Source organism: Cryptomeria japonica, chromosome 8 (assembly GCF_030272615.1).
Source record: "Cryptomeria japonica chromosome 8, Sugi_1.0, whole genome shotgun sequence".
NCBI lineage: Eukaryota > Viridiplantae > Streptophyta > Pinopsida > Cupressales > Cupressaceae > Cryptomeria > Cryptomeria japonica.
The window spans coordinates 663,443,998-663,471,586 of record NC_081412.1 but is presented as its reverse complement, the minus strand read 5'-3'; positions in this window follow the sequence as shown (position 1 = coordinate 663,471,586).

Here is a 27,589-nt window from a genome sequence, read left to right as displayed (position 1 = left end):
AGGTTTGGGTTCCTAAAAATGAGGGTTTTATTTTTGAATAGGTAAATGGGCATGGAACCACCTAAAACCCTGAAAATATTTTGTTTTGAAACATTTTCTAAGACTTTTTTGGGGTGTGAAGGTATGGAGTTGTGATCTAAGCGGTGTTCCTTTGGAAAAGTGGGCTAACTGGGCCTAGTTGGAAAGTTGCAGGGTGATGGTCCATATAGTTTGTCCAAAGGAGTCATACCTTATTTTGAGATATGTTATTTTACTCCCAAAAAGGTATCGGGAAATGTAATTTGTTGGTTAAGTTTTTTGGAAAGGTTTTGAGTTATGTGCAAATACCAGTTTGGAGGGCTAGTAGAAATTAACCAGTTAAGTGTTGTTTTGGTGTATAGGGGACTGAATCGGTCAACTTGGGTATGTGGAATCTTGTGTTAGGGTGCCATAGGTGTGTTTAACCCCTGAGTCATGTTTGGTTAAGCCATTGAATTTGGAAAACCCATTTGGGTGATTTGGTGAAGGTTTGTGAGTGCAAGGTGTGAAGGGTTGAGGAACCTAGTATTGGTTGGATGAAGTGTATTTGTGCCAAGTCATTTGAGTGAGATAAAGAAGTTGACACAAGGCTCCACATAAATATTCATATGGGAAGTGTAATTTTTGAGAGAAATAGAAGAAAAATCTTCAAGAAGATTATACTATGAAGGTACTAATTAAGTTAATATGTAGTTTTTTTATAATAAGAGATGTGACCATTCAAATGGTTGTTTCCTTCTAAAGAGTTGCATCTTTTCACAAAGGTATTAAAATATAAAAGAGAGTAAAATCTTGAGTAGAGTGTGGTGAGACTAAGAAAGAGAATCAAACATACACAGGGTTGACAAGGAGCCATTAGTAAAGATAATTCGCGAATTTATGATCAGATTTGTGAAGGCTCCATAGGTTCAATTGTGAAGACTTTTTGGAAGAGGGATTCATGTAGACATAAAGAAGTCTTTATTAAAAATGTAATTTGGTAAAAATGATTGCTGTATTTACGAACGATCATGAAGATCATTATAAAGAGTTACAAAGAAATACAAAATAGAAAGTTTCTAATACGAAACTAAAATTACAATATATTACATTATTGAGCATTAATAACTTAGGAAACTATAATATTAATACCCTCCCTTAATGCTCAATCTATCAACTACACCAATAGACCCCCTGAATTTTACAAACTTATCTGTAATGAGGGGCTTGGTGAGAATATAGGCTTACTGCTCTATTGTAGGAATATACAACTTCTAAATGGATCCATCTTCAACCAACTAGCGAATGTAATGACAATGAAGTTCTACATGTTTGGTTCTTTCATAGAAGTCTTGATTCTTGGCAAATTTGAGAACTCCCTAATTGTCAGAAAACAAGGGATTCATACCTTCTTGAGATATTTGCATATCCGCAAGCATTTGGCAAAGCCAAACTACCTCACAAGCTGCCTTAATTGCTCCCCGATATTTTGCTTCCGTCGAGGAGAGAGCGACTGCCTATTGCTTCTTACTAGTACAAGTGACTGTACTAGATCCCAAACTGAACACATATCTAGATGTTGATTTCTTGTCATCAACCAGGCCTGCCCAATCTAAATCTGTGAACTCACTGAGTCTAGGATCATGAATCCTAGTGTGAAGAAGTCCATAATCATAGGCGCCTTTCACATAACACAACACACACTTCACTGCTACCCAATGATCATCCTTGGGGGTTATCATGAAGCGTGAAATGTAGCTCATTTAAAAAATGAGATCAAGTCTAGTAGTAGTAAGATAGATGAGACTGTCCACTAGTTGCCTGAATTGTGTTTCATCTACAGGAGGAGAATCAAACTTGGTTGACAACTTCAAGCTAGTCTCCATAGGTGTGGAAGCAGGTTTTGTTGGCATTTTGGATATGTTGATATGGTTTTGTCATTGATGTCAACACATGTCATCACTTGTCAACACTTATCAGCACTTGGAGATCTTTGGTTATGTTCACCGACAAGTCAGAGACTTATACACAATCATCGGTATTTGGTTCACCGACAGATTATATTGTTCACTGACACTTGGAATGACTTGGAGACTACTTGGTTAGTCGAAGACATTATTCGATCACTTGGTTTTGGCGATTTGGTTATTTTCTTATTTGGGTTTGTATATTTGTTGTTACCGGCAAATAGGTCCAAGATATGCATCGATAGGTATATCTATTCCAGATCAGCACGACACGTTATGGAGATGATTTATTATTATTGAAAATAAATTGAGCCGACATCATGCATCGGATATTGATTTATTTGTAATTGATTTTATTGTAATATCTTTTAGTGAGCCGACCTATTCAAATTGGTCTTAGGTTATCGTATAAATGTAAGATCTCATTTGTGAGATTAATGTGTGAATGCGAAAAGGATTGCAATAAGGTATATACAAAAATAAGCAGAGCTATACATGCAGACATCATTTCAAGGTTGAAGGAAGGTTTTTGTGAAGGCAATCAAAACTAAACTGGTACTGAATCTAGCATATGAAGATGCTATTTTGTGTAGTACATTATCATTGGATCTAACCATCCAATTGTAGTTTGTGTGAATCTCATTTTGTGATTGAGAAGTGAGCTCTAGGCAGCTGGCCTTTTTGCATGTGCAGAATCCATATTGTACACATATACTATCTGCAGTAGTGTCATTTGATTGTGAGTAAGGCTTCTCACTATGGTTTTTCTCCTTATAGAGTTTCCACGTACAAATATTTGTGTTATGTGTTGTGGATGTTATTGTCTTTTTGTTTCATGCATTAATCTTTACCGGTACTGCAATTAACTGTTAAGACTGTCTACCGTCATAAAGTTTGGTTTACCGGTATTAAGCATTAGTTTTGGTTAAGTTAATTTTTGTTGAGTTTATTAGACAAATGATTCACCCCCACCCTCTCAGTTGTCTTTGGGACCTAACAATTGGTATTAGAGCCTACTCCTCTTTTTGCATAAGTTTAACAACTTTAGGAGATTCAATGTCTTCTAACTATTTCAGGAAGGACAGTCTGAAACTTGATGGAACTAACTATGGCATATGGAAGATAAAGATGGAGACACATTTGAATTGCATTGGAAAAGACATATGGGATGTTACAAAGAATGGCTACACTGCTCCTACTCAAGGTCAACCTAATCCACCTACCTTGGCTAAAGATGAGGAAAATGATTGCAAAGCAAGAGAAGCACTTTTGAGTGCATTGTCAGATCAACAAGTCATGGGATTGTCAGATAGATCTACTGCTAAAGCTATTTGAGACAAATAGGAAACATTGAATGAAGGATATTCCACAGTGAAAATTGCAAAACTTGAATGCTTACGGGTTAGGTATGAAAGTCTGAAAATGGAAGAAGAAGAAAGAATTTCTTCTTTTATGGAAAGAGTAAATGAAATTGTTTTGGGTATACAATGTTGTGGAGGAACCTTAAGTGAAGATGAGATTGTTTCTAAAGTTTTAAGAGCTTTGCCACTGACATATTAAATGAAAGTTACTACTATAAATGAATTGAGAACAATGCCTAATGCATTAGTATCTAGAGACACTTTGGTTGGAAAACTTTCAGCTTTTGAGCTTGAGGAATTTGGTCCTATTACTACTATCAAGATAGATCTAGATTTCAATGCATCATCATCAACTACAACATCATCATCATTATATGATAAATCTGATTAGAAAGCCTTCTATGCAAGAGAACTTGAAGAAAGCAGGAGAGAAAATGAATAACTTGAAGAACTTGAAGCATTATTTGCAAGGAAAATGCCTAAAGGTCTAATTGGAAGTAAGCATGAAGGTAAAGCACCCTTTAATTGTTTTAACTATAATAAGATTGGTCATATGGCTTCTAGATGCCCTGATAGACATGTAAGATTAAGAGAAGAAGCTAAAAGAACATATAAGCCTAACCTTGACTATCAAAAATACAAGTTTAAGAAGAATATAGACAAATCTTGTTATTATGCTAATGAAGGAGTCACTGATGATTCTGATGAGGATCCGATAGACAATGGATTTGCTTTTGTTGCTATAATAGAAGATCAACCAGCACCTACTATTCAACCGATAGAGCAGGCCCTGGTAGCTAAAGTTGAAGATAAGGATGAATGGATTATTGATTCAGGATGTTCACATCATATCACTGGTCATAAGAGTAAATTCTTAACCTTTCAGGAATACAATGGAGGTCTAGTAAGATTTGGAGATGATAAAGCTTGTTTGATCAAAGGAAAAGGCACTGAATCTTTTGATGGTAAGCACAATACTGATAATGTTTACTATGTTGAAGGTTTGAAGCATAATCTTTTGAGTGTTGGTCAATTAGTTGAGAAAGGATTTCAGTTACAATTCAAGAATGGTAAATGCAAAATCTTAAACAGAATTGGTTTGGAAATTGCAACCGGTAATCAGACTAGAGGTAATATCTTTCATTTGAACAATACTAAGAAAGCATGTTTGATTGCACATATTGATGAAAGTTGGTTATGGCATAAGAGACTTTTTCATGATAATTTTTATTGCATTGTGAAAATCAGTACAACTAAGGTAGTTAGAGATTTACCTAAGATTTTTAAACCTCACAATCCGATATGTAATGAATGTCAATTAGGAAAGCAAGTTAGAGCAACTTTCAAGAGTATTCTGGAGAAGTCTAACAATGTTCTTGATTTAATTCATAATGATTTATGTGGTCCAACAAGAACTAGAAGTATACAAGGAGATAGGTATTTTATGATAATCATTGATGACTATTCTAGAATGTGTTGGGTTACTTTTCTCAGAGAAAAATCTAAAGCATTCGGGAAATTCAAACTATTCAAGGTGATGGTAGAAAATGAAACCGATAAGAAAATCAAATATTTGAGATCAGATCAAGGAGGTGAATTCACATCTAAGGAATTTAATACATTATGTGAAGTGAATGGGATCAGAAGACAGTTATCAGCACCCCAGACACACCAGTAGAATGGAGTTGTGGAAAGGAAAAATAGAACTATCCTGGATGCAACCAAAAGTATGATATCAGAAGAAAATCTACCTCATATATACTGGAGAGAAGCAATCAATATGGCAGTCTATACATTCAACAGAGTTCACATCAGAGGTGAAATCGGTAAGACCCCACATGAACTATGGTTTGGTAATACTCCTACTCTTAAATATTTCAGAATATTTGGAAGTAAATGATATATTAGAAGAGATGAGTTTATTGGCAAATTTGATCCTAGAAGTGATGAAGGAATATTTCTTGGTTATTCATCTAAGAGAAAGGCATATAGATGTTTTAACAAGAGGTTGCAGAAAATTGTTGAGAGTGCAAATGTGAAGATTGATGAACAGTTAAGAGGAAATTCAAGGTACACAGACTCTAAACCAGCAATAGAGATAATCACAAATGAACCTATTATGAATACACCGGTACAAAATGGTGATCCAGTGACACCGACATCATCTGGAGATTCAACAGTCACTGAAGAACAACAACAAGTAAAAACACCCCAGTATGTAAGACTGAATCATTCTGAAGATCAGATAATTCGAAACAAATTTCAAGGAGTTATGACTAGAGGAAGATTGGAAAATTAAGAGGTATGTCTTATTTCTCAAATTGAACCTACATCAATTAATGAGGCATGTGAAGATAAATATTGGATTAAATCTATGGAAGATGGGTTGGAACAAATTGAAAGGAATAACACTTGGTCATTAGTTCCCCGGCCTAAAGACAAAAATGTAATTGGAACTAAATGGGTTTTAAGAAATAAAGTTAATGAAGATAGTATGGTAATCAAAAACAAAGAAAGATTAGTGTGCAAGGGATATTGATAGAAAGAAGGAATTGATTATAATGAAACCTTTGCACCGGTAGCTAGAATTGAGGTAGTCAGACTCTTATTGTCTTTTGCAGCACACAAGAACTATAAATATATCAAATGGATGTTAAATATGCATTTTTGAATGGAGATCTTGAAGAAGAAGTTTATATTGAACAACCTAATGGATTTTCTTTGACAGATAACAAAGACATGGTTTACAGGTTAAGGAAAGCTTTATATGGGTTGAAACAAGCTCCTAGAACTTGGTATGCTAGATTGTACAAATATCTTTTGAAGCTTGGTTACACTAAAGGTAATGCTAACAATAATCTATACTATAAAGTGACTAATGATGACATCTTGGTTATTGAAGTTTTTGTTGATGATATAATCTTTGGAGGAGAAGATGGATTGTGTAAAGACTTTTCTAACAAAATGCAGCAAGAATTTGAAATGTCTATGATTGGAGAGATAAAATTCTTTTTAGGATTGCAGATTTCACAGACTGATAAAGGTATATTCCTATGTCAATCTAAGTACTTAAAGGAATTACTAAAGAATTTTGGCATAGAAAACTATAAACTGGTAAGAACACCTATGACTACAACTGATAAATTATCTTTGAAGGATGAATCTACACCTATTAATCTGACTAGATACAAGTCTATGATAGGAGGTTTACTGTATTTGACACAAACAAGACTTGATATTATGAATGTAGTATATATTGTTTTAAGATTTCAGAGTAATCCTAAAGAAGATCATGAATCAACAGTGAAAAGGATTTTCCAATACCTACAAAGCACTAGAAATCTTGGTTTATGGTATCCTAGATATGAAAATTTTGATTTATGTGCATACACAGATGCTAATTGGGAAGGAGATGTGGATGACAGAAAAAGCACCACCGGCAGAGCATTTTTTCTTGGCAACAGACTAATTTCATGGTTGAGCAAGAAACAGAGTTGTACAAGTCTATCAACACCAGAATTAGAATATGTTGCAGCAACAACAAATTGTACATAGGTATTATGGATCAAACAAATGTTGAAGAACATAAAGGTAAAATGCAAGGAACCTAAGACTATCTACTGTGATAATATGGTAGCAATTGATATATCAAAGAACCTAGTATTTCACTCTAAGACTAAACATGTTTCTATCAAATTCAATTTTCTAAAGGAGGATGTTGAAGCAAAAGAAGGGAAATTGATTTATGTGAATACTAAAGAGAAGATTGCATATATTTTTACAAAGTCGTTGCCTAAGGAAACATTTGAGTATCTCAAAGAGCAACTTGGAGTCCTACTCCCACCGACAGAGACTGAGAAAGTTGATGTTTGTTATCAACCGACAGAATTAACAGAGAAATCTTTTTCTGACTTTGATGAGGAGAGCTACTTCTCAGGGGGACTAGTTGGTATATTAAATAAGTTGGTATTTTGTATTTCTTTGGCATTTGATGTCAAAGTGGGAGAGATTGATATGGAAAAACACATTTTCTTTTGGGGAGAGATTATTCCTAGGGGGAGAGATATTATGTATTTTGATTTCTGGTTAATGATCTTTTTGGGAGATTGTTGGCATTTTGGATATGTTGATATGGTTTTATCATTAATGTCAACATCTATCATCACTTTTCAACACTTATCAGCACTTGGAGATCTTTGGATATGTTCACTGGCAAGTCAGAGACTTATACACAATCACCAGTATTTGGTTCACCGGAAGATTATATTGTTCACCGACACTTGGAATGACTTGGAGAATACTTGGTTATGTCGAAGACATTATTCAATCACGTGGTTTTGGCAATTTGGTTATTTGCTTATTTGGGTTTGCATATTTGCTGTTACCGGCAAATAGGTCCAAGATATGCACCAAAAGGTATATCTATTCGAGATCAGTATGACACATTATGGAGATGATTTATTATTCTTGTAAATGCATTGAGCCGACATCATGCATCGGATATTGATTTATTTGTAATTTATTTTATTGTAATATCTTTTAGTGAGCTGACCTATTCAAATTGGTCTTAGGTTATGGTATAAATGTAAGATCTCATTTGTGAGATTAATGTGTGAATGCAAAAAGGATTGCATTAAGGTACATGCAAAAATAAGCAGAGCTATACATGCAGACATCATTTGAAGGTTGAAGGAAGGTTTTTATGAAGGCAATCAGAACTAAATCAGTACTGAATCCAGCATATGAAGATGCTATTTTGTACAATACATTATCATTGGATCTAACTATCCAATTGTAATAAGTGTGACTCTCATTTTGTGATTGAGCAGTGAGCTCTAGGCAGTTGGCCTTTCTATATGTGTAGAATCCATATTGTACACATATACTATCTACAATAGTATCATTTTATTATAGGTAAGGCTTCCCACCGCGGTTTTTCCCCTTACAGGGTTTCCACGTACAAATATTTGTGTTATGTGTTGTGGATGTTAATGTCTTTCTATTTCATGCTTTAATCTTTATCAGTACTGCAATTAACTATTAAGACTGTCTACTGGCATAAATTTTGGTTAAGTTAATTTTGGTTGAATTTATTGGAATAGGTGGAAGATTAGCATCATCTAGAGGAAATTCAGGTAATGCATCATCAAATATAGAATCTACATCATCCCTCCCATCAGGTGAACCAAATGGAAGATGGACACCTAAATTAGAAGCCTTCAAAGGTTGGTCCTTAGAATTTTTCTCAAATGAGGAAAGCTGAAATGGTCCTCGATCTTCATCAAAGACAACATCGCGACTGAAGGTGAGGTGATTAGTATCTACAAAAATTCGTTAGGCCTTATGGTTGTCACTATATCCTATAAACATGATCTTCTAACTCTTGGAATCCAACTTAGAGCACTTGGCATCTAGAATCCAAACATATGCAAGAGAGCCAAAAACTTTCAAATGGTTGATCCTAGGTTTGCGACCAGTCCAGGCTTCCTCAAGAGTCTTCCCTTTAACAACATGAGTGGGATATCTATTAAGGAGATAGACTATAGTAAACACTGCTTCTACCTAATACTTCTTAGGAACATTTTTGTGTTCTAACATAGACTGAGCCATTTTTGTAATGGTGTGGTTATGACGTTCTACAACGTCATTCTACTGAGGCGTGTATGGTGTGGTTAACTGATATTTTGTGCCATGTGTATCACAGAAAGTGGAGAAAGAAGTTGAACAAAACTCCCCCCCATTATCAGACCTAAGAGTAATAATAGAACAATCAAACTTTTTTTCTACCAAGGCCTTAAATTTTGAAATACAGGAAACACATCTGATTTCTGTCTAAGAAAGTACACCCACATCTTACGACTGTAATCATCAACAAAAAGTAAGAAATAACTACACCCAATAATAGAAGTAGTATTCATTAGACCACATACATCAGCGTTGACCAACTGTAGTACCTTAGATGCTCGCCATGAGACACCATCCTTGAATGGTGTCCTGTGCTACTTCCTAGCCTAACAAATGTCACAAACTCATTGATTCTGAGTTTGAATTTTAGGTAAGACATGTACTAAATCTTCCCAAACAAGCTGAGAAAGATAATGAATGTTCACATGACCATATTGTTGATGCCATAGATGAGAGATAGAGGAGGATTTTGCTCTGAAGGCATGCTCAAGAGAATCACCTGTATCCAACAAAAATTGTAGTCCATGTCACACAATCAATCATAGAACACTTATGTGCACTGAAGATGACATCAAGCTGAGAAGAATGCCACATAATCTGACTCATAGAGAGAAGGTTTAGTTCCATATTAGGAATGTAGTACACATTGAGGAATGTGAGATTCCTCCCACCAGACTGTATCTGAACAATACCCTTGCCGACAATAGTGTATTCCTCACCTCCTCCAAAAATAATTGAATCAGTATAGGGAATGAATTTTGTAAACCAATCACGCCTAAGAGTGAAATGCCGAGAAGCCACCAGAATCAATATACCAAACAAAATATTTCACATGGTCTACAGGTCTTTTAGCCATGAAGGCGTAAAAGGCAAAAATTTTCAGCTCTGTGTGCTCAGTGACATTGGCTTTAGGCCGAGACCCTCCCTGCCTCCATTATTCAGAAGCTATCTAAGTGTGATAATCCTTAATCGAACGGCCATATTTAGGACAATAATTGCATTGAACCTTCTTCTTTTTCAAGCCAATCCTGTGACTGACTAAAGCCCTTCGACTGAGAGAACTAAGATGACTAAAATTTGCCTTTATCCTTGTGAAAGGATTTGGCTACAAATGCTTGCTCAGAGGAGGAAGAAGTGGCACCGCTACCAAACTGTTGTTTCTAGTGATCCTGCTATAGAAGTTTAGTGCATAACTCTAGAAATTTTAGATCAACATTCGTAGACGTAATGTTGAGAGTCTCTATGAAGTGCTCGTAGGATTTTGGTAGACTTTTGAAGGTTATTATTACCATATCCTCTTCCTCCCTTTCCTGACCAATAGCTTCAAGATGATCTTGAATGTCCTTTATCTTTGTGAGATGTTCCTGTAAGGACATGCATTCATCCATCATGATGGAGAACAACTGGTTCTTTAGAAAGAACGCTTGGCTTTTGTTGGATGTCTCATGCAACTCCTTTAGATGCTTCCAAATTTCTAAGGCTGATTGACTAGAAGGAATTTGAGGTAGTTGGTCATCTATGACAGAGAGCTCGAGAAGCATGATAGCTTCCCTATTGTGGTCATAAAATTTGTCTTGATCGACTTCAGCTGTAGAAGGACAAGATTCTTTTCCCAAGACAAGATCATCTAGGCGGCGATATTCAAAGATTATCAGCATGCACTGCTTCTAGGTGTTATATTTTTTGTTGTTAATTCACTAACTGCCTTCCAAAATCAATTTGGTCAATGAAACCATCTTGCATGTTTCCCAATGCAAAAAACAAAGGCAGATACAGGTACGAACTTTAAAAAATAAATGAAGTATGGTTGGCATGAATTTTGAGAAAATTTTCTGGTTGACCTAGAAAAATGCAAAGGCAACCCAGAAATCCTTGCAAAAAATTGAGAAAGAATCTGAAATCAGACTTGAAATTCATTGGAACAAAATTCGAGGCACAGAAAATAATGCACCCACAAAATTCTGAAAAACAACCTAGTTGAGCTCTCAAAAAACCTAGAAGGAATCTGGTGTCAGATTTCTAAAGGCAACAAAAAACAAAGGGTTTTTCGTCAAAAGCCTAGCTGTAGGTCTGAGTTTGTTTAAATTTGTAGACAAAAATCGTGATTTTAAATTACACCAAGACAGGAAAAAAGAAAATTTGTGGGTGTAGATTCAAGAAACGCAAAATAAATCGCATCGCAAAAAAAAATGGAGCCGCTGAAAAAGATAAATCGCGAGGTGTAAGGAATCACATCGAGCGAGGAATGATCATGCAGGTGGTCGATGGTACACAGATAGTGCGAAAAATCATGCAAGTTGCAAGATCAGAAAAGAACATTGCCCAAAAAAATCAAGAAGCACAAAATCATGAATGAAGATCACGAAACACGGGCATGAAGAATACGTGAAACTTTTCCTTTCATCATGTGAGAAAACACACGAGGTCACACATAAATTGTGATTCTTAAAAACCCTCGATTTTTAGAAGAATAGGCCCAGAAGAAGTTTGAAGAAGATTTTAATTTTTTTTAGAAGGCTCTGATACCATATTACAAAAATAATTTGGTAAAAATGATTGTTGTATTTACGAATGATCATGAAGATCATTATAAAGAATTACAGAGAAATACAAAATATAAAGTTTCTAATAAGAAACTAAAATTACAATATATTACATTATTGAGCATTAATAACTTAGGAAACTATATTATTAATAGTCTTTGGGGAATCATCATGAAGCATACTGACAAAACTTTTGTGAGAAAGTTGATAGAAGATTTGTGAGAAGAGTTAAAGGAAGATTATTGTTTGAGTTATGATCATATTTGTGAAGAAAGAATAACACATAAACTTGGATCAAATTTGTAAAGGAAAAATATATATCATTCAATATCAGAAGTTGTAATCATATTTATGAGGAAGGGAGAACAATATCATTGGTTGAAGAATTCGTAGGTTGGTGCCTATCAAATAAGTGACTAGTGCATCTTCCTAATTTTCTACTTAGTTGTGGGAGTTGGTGCTTCGAGTGGGTTGGTGCCCACAAATTCCAAACAGGGAGTTGGTGCTTCCATTGGGTTGGTGCTCACAAACAAACTTGGGGGTTGGGGCCTCTAGCAGAAATAGATACTGATAAGAAATAAGACTTAAGAATGAAATAGAGAATTAACACAATGCAACCATACCACATAACACCATAATTTGTACATGGAAAACCCAATAAAGGCAAAAACCATGGTGGGAAGCCTACCCATAGTCAGATGATACTTCTACAAAAATTATGTGATACAACAAGGGGCCTGCACATGCAGGAAGGCACACTGCCTAAAGCATACTGCTCATTACAAAGGACTCTCACTAACTATAGAGAGGTTATAACCAGTGTACTACTCATTACAAAGGAGTCTCACTAACTATCGAGAGGTTATAACCACCTCAAGATAATTGGACAACAATCCAGAAGAATGAACTACCAGAGATAGCATCTACCATGCCTGATTACAGTCCCGGTTAAGCTCAATATCGGAGGCCTTTGACCTCTTACTTAAACCCAATTCGATCACCTATGATCGACCAAATCTCATTCGCATATGATATTTCATTCCTCGACCATGACATATATTTCATTCCCATATCATGATCTACAATGAGATCTTACATTAATTTATACAAACCCTAAGGCCTAAACCAATTAGGTCAGCCACCTAAAAGATATTACAATAGGATCATTACATACATCCATATTACAATGATATGCCATGTCGTCTTTAGATCAAAACAACATTAACCAATCCATAAAACATCCTAGTAACATGTATAGAATAGGTTAACATGATACCGGTCCATAACCTAGATAGGTATCAGACCTAATTTGGGTCCACCATGCCACATCGATATATCCAATCAGTCAAGGCATGATTAAGGATCACCTTCTGCATCCTGAATTCCATCTAGAATCCGCACCAACACCACTTATGCATTCTATCAAAGTTTCTTAGTAAAATCTCTGCCGATAAAACCTTAAACCCTTACTGGTAACACTAGTTCTTCTATCGGTAACCAAAACCTATCTGCTAGTAACCAGCCAAAGCAACTAGTGTTGACATCAATGACAAAACATCAATGCAACACATAATCAATTCCTCCATATTGCCAACAATCTCCCCCTTTGGCATTGATAGAAACACTAGATGTGAAAAAGAAAACATCTAAGTGCCAAGAAGTGCCAAATATTTCTCATACAAGATATAACAATGAAAAATTGAAAAATCCCAGCAACTCCCCCTAAGGAGTGTAGTCCAATCTGAGACTGATCTGAATTTTTCACATATAACTCTCTCCCCCTTTGACATCAATGCCAAAGATATGACATAGATATCAAAATTTTGTGAATCTTAAAGTTGACTACTCGCCTTGAGTAGTAGAACTACTACATCAACCTAGAGAAAAGGATAAAGTTGATGATGCATACCAGACTGATTGTCTGCTCCATCAATTAAGTTTCTACCAGAGGGGTAGATACCCCTAGCCTATCTCTCAAATACTCAAATGATTCCTTAGACAATGGTTTAGTGAATATATTTGCAATCTGTTCTTTAGTGTTCACATAAACCAATTTGACTTCCTTTTCTTCCACCTTATCCTCCAGAAAATTATATTTTATTGATATGTGCTTAGTCTTAGAGTGAAATACCAGATTCTTAGATATGTCAATACCTATAGAGTTATCACAATAGATAACTACCGGTTCACTATAATTTACCTTGATATCCTTCAACATTTTCTTCATCCACAAGACTTGAGTGCAATTAGTTGTTGCTGCAACATATTCAGCTTCTGCAGTAGATAAAGAAATGCATGACTATTTTTTGCTGATCCATGAAACCAATTTATTTCCAAGAAAGAAAGCTCCACTAGAAGTTCTCTTCTTGTCATCAGTATCTCCTACCTAATTTGAATCTGTATATGCACATAAATTGAAGTTATCATCTCTAGACTACCACAAGCCATATTTTGTTATTCCTTGCAAATACTGAAATATCCTCTTTACTGCACATTCATGATTTTCTTTAGGATTGCTTTGATATCTTGAGACAATACTTACTGCATTCATAATATCCAGTCTAGTCTAAGTTAGACACAACAAGCCACCGATCATAGACTTATACCTTGTTGAATTTACCGGTGCGGATGTATCTTTGATAGATAATTTTTCACTTGTCACCATAGGAGTACTTATCAGTTTAGAATTATCCATACCAAACTCCATCAACAATTCCATTAGATACTTAGTTTGACATATAAAGATGCCTTTGTTAGTTTGACTAATCTGCAAACCTAAGAAAAATCTCATCTCACCAATCATTGACATTTCAAATTCATTCTTCATATTATTAGATAATCCCATGCACAATTTATCTTCACCTCCAAAAATGATATCATAAACAAATATTAATTAATCAGAATATCATCATCAGTGATCTTATAATATAAATTACTATCAGCACTACCTTTAGTGAAACCAAGCTTCAAAAGATATTTATCCAACCTTATATACCAAGGTCTAGGAGCTTGTTTCAATCCATATAAATATTTCCTTAACCTGCAAACCATATCTTTGTCATCTGTCAGTGAAAATCCATCAGGCTGCTCAATGTATACTTCTTCCTCAAGTTCACCATTCAAAACTAAACATTTAACATCCATTTGATAGACCTTGTAGTTCTTATAAGATGCATAGGCAAGAAATAGTCTAACAGCTTCAATTCTAGCTATAGGTGCAAATGTCTCACCATAATAAATTCCTTCCATTTGAGAATATCCTTTACAAACCAATCTAGCCTTGTTTCTTATAACTTGACCATCCTCATTTAGTTTTTTTTCTAAAAACCCATTTAGTTCCAATAACATTCTTATTTTTAGGCCAAGGAACTAAAGTCCAAGTGTAATTCTTCTCTATCTGATCTAATTCATCTTCCATAGCCTTTAACCAATGTTTATCTTTACAAGCTTCAACAACAGATGCTAGTTCAATTTGAGAAATAAGACATACCTCTTCATTTTCTATTCTTCTTCTTGTCATAACTCCCTTGTTCCTATCTCTAATGATTTAATCTTCAAAATTATTTAACATTACATACCTTGGTGTCTTCTGAACTTCAAGTTCACTGTTCTGATCATCAGTCACAGTTGAATTTTTTGATTGTACTGGTGTAACTGTCTCTATATCTTGTACTAATTGAGGCATTGCTAGTTCAGTTATGATCATTTCCACTATCATTTCCCTATCATATGATATAGATTGATTTCCGTATTGCTCATCCACTTTCACATTTGCGCTCTCCACAATTTTTTGCAATCTTTTGTTATAACATGTATATGATTTTCTTTGAATTGAATATCCAAGAAATATCCCTTCATCACATCTAGGATCAAACTTCCTAATTGAATCATCCCTTTTGATATAACATTTACTTCCAAAAATTCTAAAATATTTCATAGTAGGTGTATGTTCAAACCATAATTTATAAGGGGTCTTACCGGTTTCACCTTTGATATGAACTTTGTTGAATGTGTAGACTATTGTACTCACTGCTTCTCTCTAGTAGATGTGAGGCAATTTGGATTCCATCATCATGGTTCTTGCTACATCCAAAATGGTTATGTTCTTCCTTTCCACTACTCCATTCTGTTGAGGAGTCTGGGGTGCAAATAGTTGTCTTCTAATTCCATTTGTCTCACAATAACTGTTAAATTCATGAGAAGTGAACTCATCGCCTTGATTTGATCTCAGACATTTGATTTTCAATCCAATTTCTATTTCCACCTTTGCTTTAAATATCTTTAATTTATCAAAGGCTTCAGACTTCTCCCTAAGAAAAGTCACCCACATCATTCTAGAATAATCATCAATTATCAACATGAAATGCCTATCACCTTGAAATCTTCTGGTCCTTGCTAGACCACACAAGTTAGTGTGAATCAAATCAAGTACATCATTAGATTTATCATGTATTCTCTTAAAAGAAGTTCTAACTTTCTTTCCCAATTGGCATTCCTTACATATCGAATTATGAGGCTTTATAATCTTAGGTATATCTCTAACTGCCTTTGTTGAACTGATCTTAACAATACAATCAAAATTAACATGACACAACCTTTTATGCCATAGCCAACTCTCATCAATATGAGAAATCAAACATGTCTTATTATCAGTGTTCAAGTGAAAGATGTTACCTCCAGTCTAAGTACCAGTTGCAATCTCCAAACCAGTTTTGTTAATGATTTTGCATTTTCTATCTTTAAACTAAAGTTGGAATCCCTTGTCCACCAATTGACCAACACTTAAAAAGATTATGCTTTAAACCTTTTACATAATAGACATTATCATTATTTTTCTTGCCATCCAGAGAAATAATACCTCTACCTTTGATCATACATGCTTTGTCATCTCCAAATCTCCAGTCATATGATGCAGGCATCCACTATCAATTACCCATTCATTCATGTCTTCAACTTTTTCTTCCAGGTCCTTTTCTTCATTCTTGATAGCCAGTTCTGGTTCATCTTCTTTTAAAGTATAGAAAATCCATTCCTTTCCATTGTTAGATCCACTAGTAGAGTCTGTTGTCGATTCATCCTCAAAGTCATTACTTACTCCTTCTGTATCCGCTATGTAGAATTGTTTGCTTCTCTTGAATCTATATTTGTTCTGATTAGGCTTAAATGATTTCTTAACTCTTTCTTCAAATCTTGCATTCCTTTTAAGACATCTAGATGCAAAATGACCAATCTTATTACATGCAAAACATTTAAAAGGTGCTTTTCCTTCATACTTACTTCCTACCAGTCCTTTAGGTACTCTTCTAGCAAATAAGGCTTCAAGTTGCTCGAATTCTTCATCCTCTTTCCTCATATCTTCCAATTCTTTTGCATACAGGGCTTTCCAATCACTTTTTCTGGTAGATGATGATTCATGAAAAGCAAGTTCAGATGTTGTAGCTCCAGAAGGTCCAAATTCTTCAAGCTTAAAAGAAGATAATTTCCAAATCATAATGTCTATGTTAACTGAAGTGTTTGTCATTATTCTCAATTCATTAATTGCAATTGCCTTCATCTTGTAAGCTGGTGGAAGGGCTCTCAAGACTTTGGAATCTATTTCATCTTCACTCAGAGATCCTCCACAATATTGAATTCCCATGACAATCTCATATTCTATTTCCATAAATGTAGCAATTCTTTCATTATCTTCCATCTTCAAGTTCTCATATCTTACCCGGTAACCATCAAGTTTAGCAATTTTGATAGTAGGATCACCTTCATTCAGAGTTTGCAATTTATCCCACATAACCTTTGCAAATGATTTCTTAGTCAATCCCATGATTTGTTGATCAGTGAGTGCACATAAGAAGGCTTCTCTAGCTCTACAATCGTTTTCAATATTCTTGTCTAAGCTTGTAGGAGCAGGATTGCCAGATGATGGATTATAAGGTATATATAATTTCTCAGTGATCTCCCAAATATCCTTGCCAAGACATATAAGATGAGTCTCCATTCGGATTTTCCATATCCCATAATTTGTTCCATCAAGCTTAGGGATTTCTATTCTGAAAATAGTTGCCCGTGGATTTGAAGTATTAGTTTCCATAGGATCTACCTTAAGTGGTTAAGCTTCTACAAAAGAGGACCAAATCTCTGATACCAATTATTAGGATAATCAGTGGACAAGTGAGAGGGGGAGGGGGTGAATTAGTTATCAACAGATTATATTAATCAACCCACTTTATAACCTTTAACTGGAGCACATAAACATTGAATACCGGAATAGCAAAAATAGATACCAGTAATAAATAAGACTTAAGAATGAAACAAAGAATTAACACAATGCAACCATACCACATAACACCATGATTTATATGTGGAAAACCCGATAAAGAGAAAAACCACGATGGGAAGCCTACCCATAGTTAGATGATACTTCTGCAGAAAGTATGTGATACAATAAGGGGCATCTAAAGATAACCACCTAAAGATAATTGGACAACAATCTAGAAGAATGAACTGCCAGAGATAGCATCTACCATGCCTAATTGCAGTCTTGATTAAGCTCAATATCGGAGGCCTTTGACCTCTTACTTAAAACCAATTCAATCACCTATGATCGACCAAATATCCTTCACATATGATATTTCATTCCACAACCATGACATATATTTCATTCCCATACCATGATCTACAATGAGATCTTACATTAATTTATACAAACCCTAAGGCCTAAACCAATTAGGTCGGGCACCTAAAAGATATTACAATAGGATCATTACATACATCCATATTACAATGATATGCCATGTCAGCTTTAGATCAAAACAACATTAACCAATCCATAAAACATCCCGGTAATGTGTAGAGAACATGTTAACATGATACTGGTCCATAACCTAGATAGTTACCGAACCTAATCTAGGTCCACCATGCCAAAGTGATATATCCAATCAGTCAAGGCACGATCAAGGATCACCTTCTATATCTTAAATTCCATCTAAAAGATGCACCAACACCACTTATGCATTTTGTCAAAGTTTCTCAATAAAAGCTCTGCAGGTAAAACCTTAAACCCTTATTGGTAACACTAGTTCTTCTACCAGTAACCAAAACCTATCTATCGGTAACCAACCAAAATAGCTAGTGTTGACATCAATGACAAAACATCAATGCAACACATAATCAATTAATCCATATTTCCAGTAGACATGACTCTATGGAGACATGTCTCCATATATTCCTTCATATATATATCAGATTCAAAATGACTGGAGCTCGACACTGAAATCAATTAGTGCCAATCAAGATCGAATCTATACATATTTGAAGAAATTTGAAAGAAGTATACAACAAAAATCCATTAGTGCATTCCTTTGAAGATCAATCCATTCTCAACACTCAATAATATAATCATACTTGGTGAATCAGCTTACTATGTGCATATACTATTTCCTCTTTATACTTGCAACAACCTCCAAGATTCGTTAGTTAGTAAGAGCATCATTTGTGAAACATAAAATTAAAAGATACCTTTATTTATGTCTAATAAGAAATCTAATCTACATTAACATCTATTATGGTATTTCTGATGTATTTGGACCTATTTGGATCCATTTTGGGTCATGGGAATCCTACGTTTGGTCTAGGTTGAGTTTGTGCAAAAATTGTCAAATGTTGACAAAAGTTGTCATGCAAAAAATGTTGCATTTTGAGAGTAAAAAGTGTAAGTTGGTTCTAAATTTGGTTGTGAGGTATTTATCAATGATGGGAGGCCTAAATTTTTTTAAAAAAGGCTCTTTCCCATGTGAGAAAGGGTTGTTAGATTATGAAGTTGTAGATATATTTTATTACTGTTATTTATTCTATAAGTGACATGAAATCTCTTAACCGAGTCGACCTAACAGTCTTATTTGTAAATCCTCTAGCAAGGTAACATTCTAAATGAGTGTTTGAAATCCTTTAACAAGGTCACTTCTAACAAACTGAAGATTCTAACAGATCTGAGGGAAATCCCTTAACCGGGTCACATCTAGCAATGTGCATGTTATCTTTAATAGGATTTTCTTTTAACCGAGCATACTCTAGAAGTGTATATTTCTTAGTGGGTCCGAAATCCCACAATGGTTTTTCCCTATTTGGGTTTCCATGTTAAATCTAGTGTTAAATGTGTTATGATGTTTTAAGTTTATCAGTTTATGAGTTTGAATGTTTTATAGTCATAGTTGCATATAAAGTAAGGCTACCGAGGTTGAATTTGATGAATATATTGTAAATTGTGTTGATAAGATTCATCCCTCCCCCCTCTCTCATCTATCTAACAATTGGTATCAGAGCTCTAGACTCTGGGATAAAAGTTTAAAGGGACTTGAGGTAAGATCTGAAGATGTATAAGAGGGATGCACCAAAGCTGAATAAGTCAAGTTTCTCCACATGGCAGAAAAGGATGAAGCTGCACTTATTAGGAATTGGAGAATATGCAACATATTATCTGGAGAACAATTACATTGCACCCAACACCTACCTGATGACAATGGAAGAGATAAAGGCAAAGCAAGAACACATTCAAGCAATGATTTAAATAACAGCAGCATTGAACGACTCAGAGTTTAATGATCTAAAAGGTTGTAATGATGCCAAAGCAATGTGGAATAAGATTATATCTGTATATGGTGGTGATGAACATGTTCAAAGAGCAAAAGTAGATAGTCTAAGAGGTCAACTTGAATCCATGAGAATGAATGAAGGCGAGAACATTATCCAATACAGTACAAGGTTAAAGGAAACTATCAATCAAATCAAAGGAGCAAGAGGAACTATTGAAGAAAAAGATGTAACATGTAAGTTGCTAAGAACACTTCTACCTGCTTATGCCAATTAATCAATTAAGGTCTGTACCAAACATGCCAGTCTCTTTGGATGCTACTATCGGTAAGCTACATGCATTTGAGTGAAGTAATTTTGATAACAGTGGGTCTTTGGTAAATAAAGTTGAATCAACATTTAGTTCTTTTCATCTTGGTGAATCTAATGATTACAATGATAGAATGTATAAGTATACTGAAGGAAATCACAGTAGAGCAAGTGAAATATTTCACAAAAACATGGAAGAAGTACACAAACTATATGAGAAAATCAGAAAGCAAGAAGAGTTTGAAGCATTATTAGCCAGAAGGTTACCAAGAGGTAAAGGTAAGTATAAAGGAAAGTTACCTTTGAAATGTTTTAACTGTGATAAAATAGGACATATGGCTTCTAACTATCCTGACAAAGAATCTAGTGAAAAGAGAGAATACCAAGATGACAGATAAAAAGACAACCAATACAAAGGACACCAAGACTTCAGAAGGAGAGATAGAAAGACATGCCTAGTAGCTGATGAGGAATCCAATGATGATAAATCTGATGGGACTGAGACAAAGGAAGTTGTATATGTGGCTATCAAAGATGGATCAGATGAATAAAGGTATGAGGAAAAAGCCTTAATATCTCACATAAATAATAATGATTCTTGGATCATAGATAGTGGTTGCTCTCATCACATGACAGGTGATAAACACAAGTTTGTTAAATTAGAAGACTATGATGGAGGTTATGTAAGATTTGGTAATGATGCACCATGTCCGGTGAAAGGTAAAGGTTCTATTACACTTCTTGATAGTGATAAATGTGATGATGTATATTGGGTTGAAGGTTAGAAATACAATTTGTTGAGTGTAGCACAGTTAAACAATATAGGTTACCGGATAGAATTTCAGAAAGGAATTGTCAAAGTTCATGACAAACATGGAAAGTTGGCTGCTATCGGGACTCGAACAAGAGGTAATAAATTTCACCTTGACTCAACTCAGAACAATTGTCTATATGAAAAAATAGAAGATACTTGGTTATGACATAAAAGGTTTTGTCATGTAAATTTTGATAATCTGATCAAAATAAGTAAGAAGCATCATGTAAGAGGTCTACTGAGCTTGGAAAAACCTGAGAATGCAATGTGCTGAGGATGCCAGATGGGTAAGATGACAAGACTAGGCTTTACAATTAAGTCCTACACTTCTAAAGGAATTCTATATCTTGTGCACACTGATCTTTGTGGTCCTATGAAAGTTCAAAGTTACTATGGTGATAAATACTTCATATTATTTGTGGATGATTACTCAAGGATGATGTCAGTTATGTTTTTAAAAGAGAAATCAGAAGCCTTTCAAATGTTCAAATGGTATAAGGCAAGAGTTGAAAATGAAATGGGAAGACAACTTAAATGTCTAAGATCTGATAGAGGAGGAGAGTTCATTTATGATGAATTTAACTTATTTTACAATGATCATGGTATAAAGAGACAAGTGTCTGCACCGAGAACACCACAACAAAATGGGATAGCTGAAAGAAGAAACAAATCTATTGTAGATTGTTCCAGAACCCTGATGATAGAAAATAGGGTACCTCAAACATTTTGGAGAGAAGCAATAAGCATTGCAGTTTACACCCTGAACTGAGTACAACTGAAGAAAGGAACTTTGAAGACACCGTATGAAATTTGGTATGGCAAGAAACCTAATGTGAGTTATTTTAAAATATTTGGAAGTAGATGTTATATTCACAAAGATGATAGAAATGGGAAGTTTGATCAGAAAAGTGAGGAAGGGACATTTCTTGGTTATTCTTCTAGAAGTAAAGCATTTAAATGTCTGATCAAATCTTCTAACAAAATAGTGGAAAGTGCAAATGTGAAAATTGATGAATTTGCAAAAAGAAATGATGAAGGAAATTCCAAAGAACCAAAAGATTATGAAGAGTTTGTATATGTTCAACCAAAAAATCCTACCGAGAAAGTTGATGAAGAAAATGAAGAAAATACTCAGTTATCGAGTGATGAAGAAGATCATATAGAGCCTACTGAGCCTATATTAGCCAAATATGTCAGAAGAAATCATGCATCAAGTTAGATTATAGGAGACAAGGATGATCCAGTGATGAAAAGGAACAAACTAAGATAGAACACATGTCTGATATCTGAATTTGAACTGAGAATAGTAAAAGAGGCATTTAACAATGAAGATTGGGTAAATGCTATGACTGAAGAGATTGAACAAATCAAGAAAAATAAAACATGGACACTGGTCGCAAGACCAAAAGAGAAAAATGTAATTGGTACAAAGTGGATTTTCAAAAACAAGCTAAATGAAAAAGGTGAGGTCATTCAGAATAAAGCAAGACTAGTTTGCAAAGGTTATGCTCAAGAAGAAGGAATAGACTATGGAGAAACTTTTGCACTTGTAGCAAGACTTGAAGGAGTAAGAAAATTGTTGACATATGTTGCTTACAAAACTTTCAAGGTATATCAAATGGATATTAAATCTATATTTTTGAATGGTATACTAGAAGAAGAAGTTTATATTGAACAGCCTGAAGGATTTATTGAAAAGAAGAATAAAGGTCAGGTATGTAAGTTGAACAAAGCATTATATGGCCTGAAGCAAGCACCTAGAGCATGGTATGAAAGATTGCACTCTTATCTAATCAAGATTGGTTTTAAGAGGACAAGTGAAAACAATAACATATATATGAAGAATGATGAGGAAAATGGAATACTGATCTCAACCATATTTGTGGATGATATCTTTTGTGGAAATGACTCTTTATGCAAGAACTTTGGAAATGAAATGTGCAAAGAATTTGAGATGTCATTAATCGGTGAAATAAAGTATTTTATAGGTTTGCAGATACTGCAAATGAAAAATGAGATCTTCATTACTCAATCCATGTACATAAAGGAAATCTTGAAGAAATTTGGAATGGATGATTCTAAACCTGTAAGTACTCCTATGACTACTAATTGTAAACTATCAAAAAATGATGAATCTGCATCTATTGATGAGACACTTTACCAATATATGATTGGAAAGATGCAATATGTGGTTCACAATAGGCCTGATATAGCACATGCAGTAGGTATAGTTGCAAGATTTTCTACAGATCCCAAAGAAACCCATATGACAGCAATCAAGAGAATTTTCAGATACTTAAGAGGCACTGAAGATTATGGTTTAGTATATCAAAAGAGGAATTATTTTGACTTAAAAGTCTATACTGATGCTGATTGGACAGGAAACATTGATGATAGGAAAAGCACAAGTGGTGGAGCTTTCTTTTTGGGAGAAAGACTAGTGAGTTGGCCTAGCAAGAAACAAGGATGCATTTCACAGTCAACAGCTGAAGCTGAATATATCGATGCACCTCTGAATTGCACCAATATAGCATGGATCAAACAATTGTTGGAAGGTATGAATGAGAAAGTTACCGAGCAGGTAACTATATTCTATGATAATACTAGTGCTATTAATATTTCAAAGAATCTGGTAATGCACTCTATGACAAAGCATATCTCTATAAAGTATCATTATCTTAGAGAAGAAGTTCAAGAGAAGGAAGTTGTGTTGGAATATATTAGTGCAAAGGAACAAATAGCAGACATCTTCACTAAGCCACTGCCAAGGGACACTTTTGAGTATCTCAGAAGTAAGTTAGGGGTTCTACCCCTATCTTCTACTCACTGACAGATTTCGGTGAAAGCATCAATTCTATGACTCCATAGAATACTATTTATGAGTTGATGCTGATTTACACAATTTAGGAGGTCGCCTAAAGTTGTGTAGGAAATAGTGATTGAAGACAAGTTGCTCTGACCGAGACTTAGATGATACATTTGTATATGTTTTAACTACAAGGACATTACTTCACAGGGGAAGAAATCATGAATTAGTTTTACTTTTTGGCATTGTTGTCAAAGTGGGATAAGACTAATTGGAGAAGATAGGAGAAGACTAATGACATGGGGAGAAAGTTTGCAGGAGATGTTTACAGCCCAAGGTTAACAACAAATAGTTTTACAGCAATCTGAATCTGAATCAATTGAAATGAATCAAGTTGGTATTGCCATTAAAGTTGGTATTGCCATCAATGCCAAAGGGGGAGATTGTTGGCATTACAATAAGATTGAGAAGATTGTTGGAAATAAATGATATAATTGATAAAGGATGATTACTATCTTAATAATATTATTTTGTCATTGATGTTAAGCAATTGATTTTCTAATTTTAGTATGATGTTGCCATATCTTAATGAGTATGTTGATAAGTATAAAGATGTCAGTAAGTGACACAGAAAAGATGAGAATTAAGGGGAGTAATGAGTTATTCAATGGGAAACGATTACCGAGTTAGACAGTGATGAGATTATGTTGTTTTGATTGTTTTGATATCCTATATATGTGTATTCAAGACTAAACAAGAAGGAGAAAAGATTTCATGCAATAGAATGAGTAAAGGTTTGATATTGTTCTATGTTACCGAGCAAGGAGCTAGTCAGTAAACACTAAGGTTATTGATATCGGTTAATGAAGGCAGAATGTCTACCGAGTAAAAGTTCAGTATTAACCGAGTAACAACCGAGCAGTAACATAACGCATTGGATAAAATAAGAGCATTATTAAATGAAGGATGCCAATGAGCTAGAGATGTATAAATGATTGGTATGTCATGCAAGAAGTTTGTTGAAGATCTACGACATTGGAAATACAAGAGTCGGATCTACACTGCAGGTTGAATGGTCATAACCTAGCACAAGTACCAAGGAAGGAATACAAGTTCCAAGGCATGATAAAACATTTTTCAGATCGAAGGATTCAATGAACCTAGTCATGTATGATGATCTGATGGCTAAGATTGATCATGGGAAATGTGATCAAGGAGATTAAGTGGTTAGGAATTGTTTATAAATAAAGAACAGTTGTAGAACAAAGAAGGCAGGCAAACTGGAAGTACAGTGATACTACAGAGGTGATTACCGAGAATAGAAGATTGAAGATCTAATTGTAGAATAGATTGAGAAGCCCAGCAAGGAGAAAGATAAGTCTTATGACAAGATTATCTTGAGTACATTGAGCACATAGAATCTGCTTTAGCATTTCAGATGTGAAGTTGCAGATATATTTTATTACTATTATTTATTCTGTAAGTGACAAGAAATCTCTTAACCGAGTGGACCTAACAAGCTTATTTGTAAATCCTCTAGCAAGGTAACATTGTGAATGAGTGTTTGAAATCATTTGACAAGGTCACTTCTAACAAAGTGACCTTCCTTGAGACAATTAAAAAAAAAACCTTTAAACTTTTGCTTACCTTTATCCTTTAGTGTTGGTCGCTTCGTTGATGCTCCATCTTTTGTTCCAGAGGTCTCACCTTCCTCATAACCAGAAAAACCAAGTCTAGTGGTATTCTTTACTGGTTTAGCTGATTCAAGCTTTTGTTCTAGCTTAACAGGGCTTTTATTGAATTTGGCAAGTATTTCCTTTGACTCAGTGAGTTCCTTGGAAATATTAGCATTGGATTCCTTCAAGGTTGCATTCTCAGAAGTAGCCATGTTTAGTTGACCTTGCATTTCTTCTTTTTCCACTTTACTCTCTTGGAGATGAGTAGTACGGGCACTGATTTCTTGCTTCAACTTGGAGATCTCATGATCTTTGTCTTTTACCAAATCTTCATCTTTCCTCTGGCTCTCAAGCTCTTGACACATTCTGATAGTTAGTCCTTCTAGTTCCCTTCTCAAGTTAGCATTAGATTCATTCAGTTTTTCAACTTCTTCAGCTAGGGCTTCCATGTCTCCTTCATCAGAAGAACTATTTTTAGTAAGCTCCATCAGTTTTTTGGCATGCTCTCTTCTTTTTGCCAGAGAGACTTTATATTTGACATTGAGTTCATCATAGGCTTTCTCAGTGTGAGTGAGCCGATGAGTAAGTTCCCTCACAGTGCATTCCCCCATATCTCCTTCCACTTGGTTAGACTTATAGAAAGGTTGGCTCTGATACCAATTGATGAATACTAAGAGAGGGGGGGGGGGTGAATTAGTATGTTGTCTTCAAAATTTGATTCACTTCAACATCCTTATAATGAAATGATTAAACTCTGTGTAGAAGAGATATTAAAGGGAAGGAAACTCTTAGGACAACATATGAAAAGGTTTGATTTAACCTTCTAAACTTCAGACCTACTCAGAGTCCAGGCGGGTATACCTTTGTGAACTAAATTCACACTTTCAAAAGATAAATCCACAACAAACCGGTCCAAAAAACCAGTGGATCTAATCACCTTGAAACTAACTGAACAAAGGAATGAAAATTATACTCATATTCAGTATTTTGACCTAGAAAACATGTAATAGAAAACTTCGATCTATACCAGTGCCTTATCCAAGGTCACAGAGTCATCTAAATTCAAATAATACTCCCCAAACAAAATATCTTTACACATCCCATTGGCTTAGCTTCTATTAATCCTTATATATGCCTGACACACATGAGAATTTATGCATACCAAATCAAACTATGCTCATCAAGATTCAAAGTATACTATAGAGAATTTACTGGTAGAAGTGATCCCCACATATTTAATTTCCCTCCTAAAGAGAAAAGCTGGCAAACACATCTACTGAAAGTTGCCTTACAACCCTATTCAAACAAAATGACCTTGGATTATTCAGAATGAAATAGTAAACAATTGTAAGCACATTTGAAGACAACACAAAGTTTTACTCAAAACCGATGGCCTGTATGTTGATATATTCTTCAAGAAAGTATTACAATTTTTTTTGAATATTCTCCATTAAACTTAGAAAAGCTCAGATATAAATTTCTGTAGCATTTTCTTACAATTCTTTGTGATCCTTCTACTCTTAGTCCTGGTATCCATTTATAACCATATGGATGCAACTAGCTTTGGAATTTCCTAGGACAATTTGTTACAATCATTCCTTTTCCAAAAGAAGTTACAAAGCCTTTTACAAAAATAGTTACAAGTCCTTTTCGACCTCTGCAGCTTCTTCAACTTGTTGTCCAGTTGCAACTTCTTCTAACTATTCAGGAGCACCCTCTAACTGCTCTACATCTTGGATGGCATACTTTCTTGTCCATTCATTGTACACATTATTAGTTGGCCACATGAAATTAATCACTTTTGTCTTAGCCTTGGTCAACCTTTTCCAAGAATTTCTCATCTTGTTG